General features: G+C 36.8%; 1 long non-coding RNA gene across 3 annotated transcripts; it reads left to right on the top strand.

Annotated features, from left to right (window-relative positions):
* The first annotated feature begins 2,426 nt into the window (after positions 1-2,426).
* Positions 2,427-3,003, top strand: LOC125505903. Of its 3 annotated transcripts, none has more exons than XR_007282543.1 (3): positions 2,427-2,581; positions 2,635-2,728; positions 2,892-3,003. It is a non-coding gene; the product is annotated as an uncharacterized LOC125505903 (long non-coding RNA). The 3 variants fall into 3 exon arrangements; XR_007282542.1 differs by having other exon boundaries at positions 2,635-2,838; positions 2,889-3,003; XR_007282541.1 differs by having other exon boundaries at positions 2,635-3,003.
* Positions 3,004-9,610: the final 6,607 nt, after the last annotated feature.

Raw genomic sequence — 9,610 nt, 5'->3', positions numbered from 1 at the left:
GTTTTGGAATTGTGCTCCTCAAAACTTCAGTTTTTCCACTGGGTGAACTGTTGCCTTTCTGACTTCTTCCGCTGAATCCAGTGAAACTCTCTTCATGGCCATTAAGAATTTGCATATCGAGCCGTTGGTGCGCATTTTTATCTTTCGCGGCAAATGGAAGAAAAAAGTCTTTCCATGTTTGCATGTCGGCGCGCTTAATACAAAAACTTCGCCAACTATAAAGCTTATAGTTTGTTCGTTACTTCCCCTTGGCGTGAGCGATCGGTTTAGAGATAGGTTTCGGTATTTTGTGACCGGTCAGTGGCTTCCAGCTTTCCCATAAAAACTTCCCACCTTCTTTCCGTCGACCTAAACCTCTTGAATTCGACGCCACTGGAACCTAATAACTAACTAGAACCTACCAGTTAATTTAACTTTTCTCTTTCTTAACACGATAGTTTCCAGACCTATTTGTAAAATCAGTAAAAATTTTACTTACACTGGAACAAATATTGAGGAGTTGAAAATTTTCAAATACCAATTTTGAGAAAATGTGCCTGCTACAAAATGGTGCATTTTTGCATTTTAAAATTTTTAGATTCCAACCCAGCGGAGATTCAAACGCGAAATTTTGTGGGTATATTTGACAGATATTTACGTAAGAACTGTCAAAATTTTACTTAATTCGCAAAACGAATTGAAGATTTGGAAATTTTTAAAACGAACTTTTCGGAAAATGTGCCTGCTTTCAATCGTGCATTTCTGCAATTAAAAATTCTTAGGTTCTAATCTAGGGAAGATTCTTGGATGAAATATTGTGAAGACGTTTGACCGATTTGTATGTTATAAGTGCCAAAATTTCACTTACTTTGGAAAAAGTGTTGAAAATTTTAAATATTTTTGGAAAATGGGCCTGTTTTCAATCGTGCACTTCTGGGTTTGAAAATTCGTAGGTTTTCAACTAGCAAGTATTCAAGAGCGAAATTTGGTACCCATGTTTTAAAGACCTGCTTGTCAAATCAGTGAAAATTTCACTTCGTTTAGAATAAAAATTGAGAATGTGGAAATTTTCAAAAACGCATTTTGGGAAAGTTTGCCATCTCTCCAGTGCATTCCTGCATTTAAAAATTCATATCTTCTACACCAGGAGAGATTAAACTGCGCAATTTTGTGGATACTTTTGATAGATCCGTATGTGAGAATTGTAAAAATTTCACTTAAGTTGGAGGAAGCATTGAAGATTTGAAAAATTTTCAAAACTAACTTTTTGGACAATGTGCCTGATTTCAATCGTGCATTTCTGCAATTAAAAATTCGTAGCTTCTAAACCAGTTAAGTTGCAATGGCGAAATTTTGTGGGTTTATTTCGCAGACCCGTACACGAGAACTCTCAAAATCTGAGTTAATTTAGAAATCACATTGAGAATTTGGAAATTTTTAAACACGAATTTAGGAAAATGTGTCCGCTCCCAATTGTGCATTTCGGCATTTAAAAATTCGTATGTTCTAAACTAGGCAATATCTACGAGCGAAATTTTGTGAGGATATTTGACCGATCTATACGTTAAAACTATCAAAATTTTACTTACTTTAGAAAAGGCGTTGAAATTTTTTTTGGAAAATGCGCCTGTTTTTATTTGTACATTTCTGGATTTAAAAATTCGTGGCTTTTAAACTAGCAGGTATTTAAGAACAAAATTTTGCCCCCATGCTTTAAAGATCGGTGTGAAAAATAAGTCAAATTTACACTTAGTTGGGAGTGCATATTGAGGATTTAGAAATTTTCGAAAACGCATTTTGGAAAAATTTGCCATCTCTCTATGGTGCATTCCTGCATTTACAAACTCATAGCTTTCGATCTGTATGTGAGAACTGTCAAAATTTCGAGTAACTTGGAAAACGCATTAAAGATTTGAAAACTTTTCAAAACTAACTTTATAGGCAATGTGCTTGCTTTCAATCGTGCATTTCTGCAATTAAAAATGATTAGCTTCTAAACCAGTTAAGTTTCAAAGGTGAAATTTTGTGGGTATATTTAACAGATCTGCACGTAACAACGGTCAAAATTTCACTTACTTTGGAAAACGAATTGAAGATTATGGAAATTTCTAAAATCGAACTTTTTGGAAAATGTGCCTTTTTCAATCGTGCATTTTCGGAATTACAAATTCGTAGCTTCTAAACCAGTTAAGCCTGAATAGACGAAATTTTGTGAGTATATTTGACAGATCGGTACGCGAGAACTGTCAAAACTTTTGTTAATTAGTAAATCACATTGAGAATTTGGAAATTTTCAAACACGAATTTAGGAAAATGTGTCAGCTCTCAATCGTTCATTGCTGCAATAAAAAATTATTAGGTTGTAAACGAGCGAAGATTCTTGGGTAAAATTTTATGAAGAAATTTGACACATCTGTACGTTAAAACTGTCAACATTTCACATACTTTGGAAAAGGTGTTGAAAATTATTTTTTTTTTGGAAAATGTTCCTGCTTTCAATAGTGCACTTCTGGATTTAAAAATTGGTTAACAGCTACAGAACTAGCTGGTACTCAAGATCGAAATTTTATCTGCATGTTTTGAAGACCTGTTTGTAAAATCAGTAAAAAATTCCCTTATTTTAACTTTTCTCTTTCTTAACACGATAGTTTCCAGACCTGTCCCAGACCCTGCCAATTCAGTTATCCAGATTTCACTCAAATGGTTCGGTTGTATTGTTCACAGTCTGGAACACGGAATTGTCTAGAAGGTGAACACTATCGATTATTGAGTGTCTGGAAATGGGGTCATTGTGCACATATATTTCGTCATGTAATCCTGTTTACTTGTTTGCACAGCCCGCCCTGACATCGCGATGTGGTATCTGGGCTTTGTAACTATTAGCTCACATTGATTAACATCTGTTTAAGCAGGGCGGATTGATCTATGAGGGAAGAATTCGATTTGTAGCCGTCCAGAGGATCCAGAGTTTCTGTGCCCACATTGTATAGAAGCTGCAAAGGTGAAAATAAAATTGAAATCGAACAAATGATGAAAGGAGTCTGTTTGAAAGTGTTAGGAATCTGGCAAGCGTGTTGCCTTCTTTTGCGGTGCCCGTCTTCAAACGACCATATCTAGCTTATTTTTGCATGAATGTGATCAATCATCCAATCAATTTTGTGGAAACTGGTACAATTTCGGCGAACTTAGAAAACGCAGCGAAATTTTCCAAAATTGATTTTGAGGAAACGTGACTATCCACAATCGGGCTCCTCTTCATTTAAAAATCCGTAGCTTCTAAACCAAAGAGATTCAACTGTACAAGTTGGTAGAAGTATTTGATGAATCTGGGCGTGAAAACTGCCAAAATTTCCAAAAGTTTGCAGACGAAATTCAGGATTTAAAATTTAAAAAATGGACCTTCCGAAAATGTGCTTATTTTCAATTGTGCCATATCATCATCTAGAAACTTCTAAACCAGGAACGAAAAAATAGTGAAATTTTGCAGATATATTTGAAAGACATTTGAATCAAACCCTGCAAAATTTCAAATTGATTCGATTACAGATTGAGGATTGAAACATTTTCAGAAATCCATTTTGGAAAAATGGGCTTATTCTCAATTGAATGTAATTTTTTCATTGGTAAATTTGTATTTCCTAAGCCAGCGATTTTTGGAAGATCTTTTGGATCAAAACAGTGAAAATTTCATCTTCTTTCGAATGCACGTTGGGAATTTAGACATTTTGAAAATGAGTTTGGGAAAAATGCGCTTATACTCAATCCTGAATTTCTTGATCATCACTGAAAAATTCGAACCTTTTAAATCCGAAAACAATTAGCTGTGAAAATTTCGACATCTATTTGGAAGGTCTTTGCGTCAACATACTGAAATTTTCAGCGTGTTTTGAAAATCTGTTGAAGATTTGGACATTTTGGAAAATGGGTTTGGGAAAAATGCGCTTATTCTCAATCTTGCACTTTTTTATTGAAAAATTCGTAACTTGTAAACCCGAACAGATTGAGCAGTGAAAATTTTCACATATATTTGACAGGTCTTTGCATCAATATGGTTAAAATTTCATCTTCTTCTGAAAATTTGTTGAGGATTTAGACATTAAACAAAATAGAAGTTCAAAAAAATGTGCTTAGTGTCAATTGTGCTTCATTGAAAAATTCGGAACTTCTAAACCCGAAAAGCTTCAATCAGGAAAATTTGCACCTACATTTGAAAGATATTTGCTTCAAACCGGAAAAAAAATAATTTAATTTCGAAAGCGCAATCCGGATTTACATATTTTCGAAAAACGGATTTTGCCAAAATATGCTTTTTTCAATCGTGCAATTCTTCATTGAAAAATTCGTAACTTCCGCGCCAGAAAAGATACAACAGCGGAATATTGTATATGTATTTGACATATCTCGCTGTCAAACCTGTCAAAGTTTCACTTAGTAGAGGTGGCACACATGGAGGAGGGGGAAATTTTCAAAAACAGATTTTGAGAAAATGTCATTATTCTCAATGGTGCATTTCTGCATTTAAAAATGTGTAGCTTCTCAACTAGAAGGGATTAAACGGTACAATTCTGTATAAATATTATACTGGCATATACGTTCAAACTGTCAAAAGTTCACGTAGTTCATAAATAGAAATTTTGAATTTGATGATGATATGCTTATGTGGTGCACTTCTTCATTAAAAAATTCCTAACATCTAAACCAGAAGAGATTCACTTGAAATGTTGCACTTATATTTGACAGATCTGGCTGTCAAACTTGTCAAAATTTAACTTAGGCGGGGAACACATTGATGATTGGGAAAAGAAAGTGTGAAATTTCCAGCCACATTTACGAAGCCTGGATCTCAATATTTTCAAAGTTTCAATTAGTTCACAAAAAAAATTGAGGATTTTTTGTACATGGTACATTTCAAAATTCGTATTCTCTAAACCAGAAGAGATTGAACTGTGCAACTTGACAACAAACTGAAATGTTCAAGATTTAATCGAGTTTCAAACAAACGTTGAGAAATTTTAAAAAATTAACTTTCAGAAAATGTGTGCTTTCTAAATTAGGAAAAAACCAACAGCGATAGGCTTCTGGGTCTCGAGGTTGAGTTTACATAGGTTAGTGGAAGACATCCAGAATACCTCTGAAGATGTAAGCCGCTCGTGCTGGCGAAACGTCAGGCAGGATCTCGCTTCCACCAAAAATTCATCGGATTCGCACAGTGGCCGACTCTGCGGCCTAAAAATGTTTGAGGTGAAAAAGACCAGTCAAGTGAATTAGTAATCGATTGGGGGTCGTGCAAAGGTTGAATCTTACTGGTAAATTTGGCCCCCGGAAATGTGGAATAATAAGATGGAAAACAAGCCCCATCGGGAGCTGCATTAACGAAGCCCTAAATTATTGAGAGAGAAGCGAGTCTTTGGTGTATTTGTCGCCCCTCAGCTTGATGCGCGATCTATCATTGTTAATCCAGGGCCGGCTAAGTGAGATTTGTGCCGCTGGCGCCTCCCAAGAGAACCGCATTAGCTGCCTTTGCCTGCCAATGATTTTTAAACCAGTTCGATCGTGATGAATCGGCTGTTCGGCCGAGAAAAATCTATTAAAAACCCAGCATGGCACTAACCATTTTAAGTTTTAAAGCAGCTCACCATAAGAAGTCGAGTCACGTTCCCGCATAGCTGCCAATAGACGGGAATAGTGGAGTAGGTTGAAATATATGGTGGTTGGTTGTGGTCAGGAAACTGGCCATTTGAATTCACTTTTATTCGGCTAGATCATGTCCGAGGAAACTGTTACCGCGAGAAACTTCTCCCTGGAGAAATCTGGAATGACCACAAACAGACTGTAAGAGTGGAGGGAAATCTATGCGGGAGACGGATGGCCTTAAAAGATTCACGAACTGCACTTGGCCTGTATGGGTTTTGGGGGCCAAAGCGCCCCACGCAAATACTTGCATTATTATTCGCGGAATTGCGACAAGAAACAAAGCCGCCCGATAATTTCCCCATCCAATTCCGGCACCCGTAAATTGGCATGGAAAAACCGTACTAAATCAATTTGCCAAGTAATATTTTTAAAAAGGAAAATTGCTTTTATCTCCTTTACGCTAACCCTATTCCCGAACGCCCTTCTTTCATCTTTTATGCATATATTCAAATCGTAGTTATATCATTCTAATCTAAATAGGGCTGATAACATTTCGGATTTCGTCGGGCGATAAAGCAGCTCCTTCTTTTATATTATTATTGCCTGAATATGGGGTGATTCCAAACAGATAGACGAATTTCTATCGGAGTTAAGTCTGGCGATCCTAGAGACCATTCAATAGGTCCTCCTCTTCCCATCCACTAGGAAAATGTTTTCGTCTGGTCCAGGAGTCTGGTTCTAATTAGGTCTGGGTAACTCAATGAATTTTTAGGAGTTGGCGCAGTGCCGCGCAAATGGCTTGGTGCGCCAACCCAATGCACCGGCGCAGTAACTCAGTTCCGTTGCTGTGAAAATGTTGATTACTTTTTTTCTTGTTTTTAGGTTTATTTTAAGGGCCATTTATCAATAATGTTTTTAACATTTCTGCACAATTTTAAAATTTTCCAGTTTTAGCAAAGCTACTCTATTTTCTAAACTCTCAATTTTCTAAAGATTCACTTAAAAATACTGACAGTCTTAAGGTATTTTTCGCAAAAAAATTTTTTTCGAGAACTATTAAGGTTTTCGGAAAACCCGATCACAAAACTAAAAGTTTTAAATCAAAAACACAAAAATACATAATTTTCTACTTTTCTGACAACAATGAGGTCTTTGCAGGCAAAAATGACAAAATTAATTTTGCTAGAAAATTCGTCCCATTCATCGGTTTGCAGGGCACCTTTAGAAAACTCTTTTCAGCTTCGAATTTGGCTCAAAAACCGAAATTTTATTCAGTTTTTTACCGAAATTGATTAGGATTATCTTGAAAAACGGTTAGAGAACAAAAATTTCCAAAAAAAAATTACTTGGAAAATTCGCCACCCTCATTGCTCTGAAGATTTTTCAAGTTTCTTTAAAATTTCAGGTCGTTCCAGTTTAAGCAAAGTTTCTAATAAGCAATTCTTCTTCTTTCTTAATTAGTAGTAATTAATAAATAGTAATTTCTGTGAAAATTATAAAATAAATTTAATTCGAACACTCTGCTCCTGAACAGCTTTGTACGTTTTTTTCTGGACCCTTTTGCAGCTTCGAATTTTGGACCCTAATAATTTTTCCTGTAATTTTTCCTAAAAATATTTCCTCGAACGGAACAAGTGAGAGTTTATAATCAATTATTCAGGAAACTCGTCACTTTTGTCGCTGTGAATAATTTGGTTTATTTAAATTGCGGATTCTTCACTTTTAGGACAATTTTTCTAAAGAAAACTCTATCTAAACAGAACAACGCGTTTTTTCTTAACGTTTTACTGTAAAATACTGGCAAACTGAGGGTCTTTTATGCCAAAAATTTAAAAGATGGATTTTAGAATAAAACTCGTCGTCTTTACAGTTTGGTCTTCTTTATCGTCTTTTTCGAATACCCGTTTTACTCTTGACTTTGGGACAAAATCGAAACAAAGTTATCTTGTTTCTTTTCGACAGCAATTAGGTTTTCTCAAAAAACGACCAGAGCAAGAAAAAGCATTTAATCAATATTTGGAAAACTCGTCGTCATCATCAATCTGAAATTTTTTTAAGTTTCTTCAAAACCTCTGGATTTTTCCGTTTTGGGCCAAGTTTCAAGCAATCGTATGCGCAAAAGCAATATGTTGATAGCTTTTTATTGATTAGATGCTAAAATTCCGCCACCGGTCATGAGTTATAACTCATTAACCAATGAGTTAAACCTGATTTACTCAAAGAACGGCAACAACTCAAAAGCGCAACTCAACACAGTGTTACCCAGGCCTAGTTCTAGAGCTCCTTGGTTCAGTTTCTTCCATGCGTCCTCTGCACTGTCCTACATGTTTATTTCATCATTCAGTCTTCTTCCGGTTTCAGATCACGAGTCAAAAATCTGCAAAATTCTCCGGAAATACCCGCTAACTAAATTTGAACGCAATAACTGTAGTCAAGCCAACTCATTCTGAAGGGGAGTTTAGCGGGTTTCTGTGTGCTGTAAATCCAAAAAGTGTAGTTCATTTTAAGAAAAACGCTTTAGACGCCTTTTGGGGCACACCGGCTCAAAATCTTCAAAGTGTTAAAACCTGACAGGTTGGAATCACAGGGCTGATTTTTCGAAGGTTTTAATTTCTAGTAAAGCGAAATGTGGTTGAAGCGGGCAAATTGCACAGTTTTAGCGCACCTGGTATGGCATCCAATTACTTAAATTTATGTTCGCGTGTGAGATATTGGGCTTATAAATTATTTGCTCGATTCATAATTAAAACTAAAATGCCCATAAATTAATTATTAGGAGCGCTAATGTGATTGCGGTCGAACGTTTCCACATGGCCGGCGACATTTACAATAAATATTTATTTATCAAATTGCGCGCCGTTTAATTTGGCTCTGATCTCTCCGTCCATCCCTCGATCGTCCAATCGTAAATCAGTCACCATTAGGTAAATACCCCCGAAAAATGCCGCCCCGGGCACCAATATTTTAATATCCAGTCGGTTTCGCATTGAACCGTGTAATTTCGGCCAATAACTAAACGGCAGGAACCCGGCAATTATCGACTTTGGGTTCTCGACGTCCGCTGCCTGGTCAACATTCAATTAGATCGCGACCACCCATCCATGGATTTGAATTATGGCCCGAAAGTTTCCTCGTAAAAATGCCGAAACATAAAAAAGGTTTCCGACTTTTTGGCCGCATAAAAGGGTGAACACCACACACCAAACAAAATCATATCGAATAAATCCGCGGGAATCCGGTGAAAGTCTGCCAAACAAAATGGAAACGCATCGACTTTGCGCCACCTAAATCTTTTGACAACCTTCCGGATCCATCTGCGGAAATGTGATGGACTCGTGATATCCAGAAATGGGGATATCGAATTTGTACGTGGCGCTTTTATTCGCTTTGTTTTGCGGCACTGATCAAGATGTTTCCAGATTCCGGATGCCACAGATTTGCGTCGGAAAATTTTCACCCAACCATTATTGGTCAAAAGGTGGCGAGTAGGATAGACGCGAAATTCAGAGAATTTAGTCAGTTGAAAGATTTGAGGACCTGAGTTGAAAGCAGCCATAAACTCGTGGCCGTGGACGAAACTGTGTAGGTCGTGTAGTGCACGCAAGGAAGAAACTGAACCAAAACATCCCATTAGCAGGAGAAGAAGGAGCATTAGAACCAGACAGTCAGAACCAGGATGAAACCTTTTCCAATCGGTAGAGGGGAAGGAGAGAACCTATTGAATGGCTTCTTAGATCGCCGATCGAGGTTTAACTATAGCTATTGAGATGAGATTGCAGATTTTTTGGAGAAAATAATCTGGCTTAGAAATGGGCTGTAAATTTGCCAGTTTTCAACAGCCGTTTGCAGTTAAGGCTCATTGGGGTGCGGGGTGGCTAATTTGGGTTGTTTCAAGTGATTATGCACCTGAAAGTCCAAGGGTTCTAAAGCATTTTTCTTCATTTTCAATTTTTTGTTAAATAATTTTCTTCGCACTTTTTTGCTCTAAAACACACAT

Source organism: Dendroctonus ponderosae, unplaced genomic scaffold, assembly GCF_020466585.1.
Source record: "Dendroctonus ponderosae isolate FM_Combo_2020 unplaced genomic scaffold, Dpon_F_20191213v2 Dpon_F_20191213_1, whole genome shotgun sequence".
Lineage (NCBI taxonomy): Eukaryota > Metazoa > Arthropoda > Insecta > Coleoptera > Curculionidae > Dendroctonus > Dendroctonus ponderosae.
The sequence above is the reverse complement of the archived record's forward strand: the minus strand, read 5'-3'. Positions and strand labels throughout refer to the sequence as shown.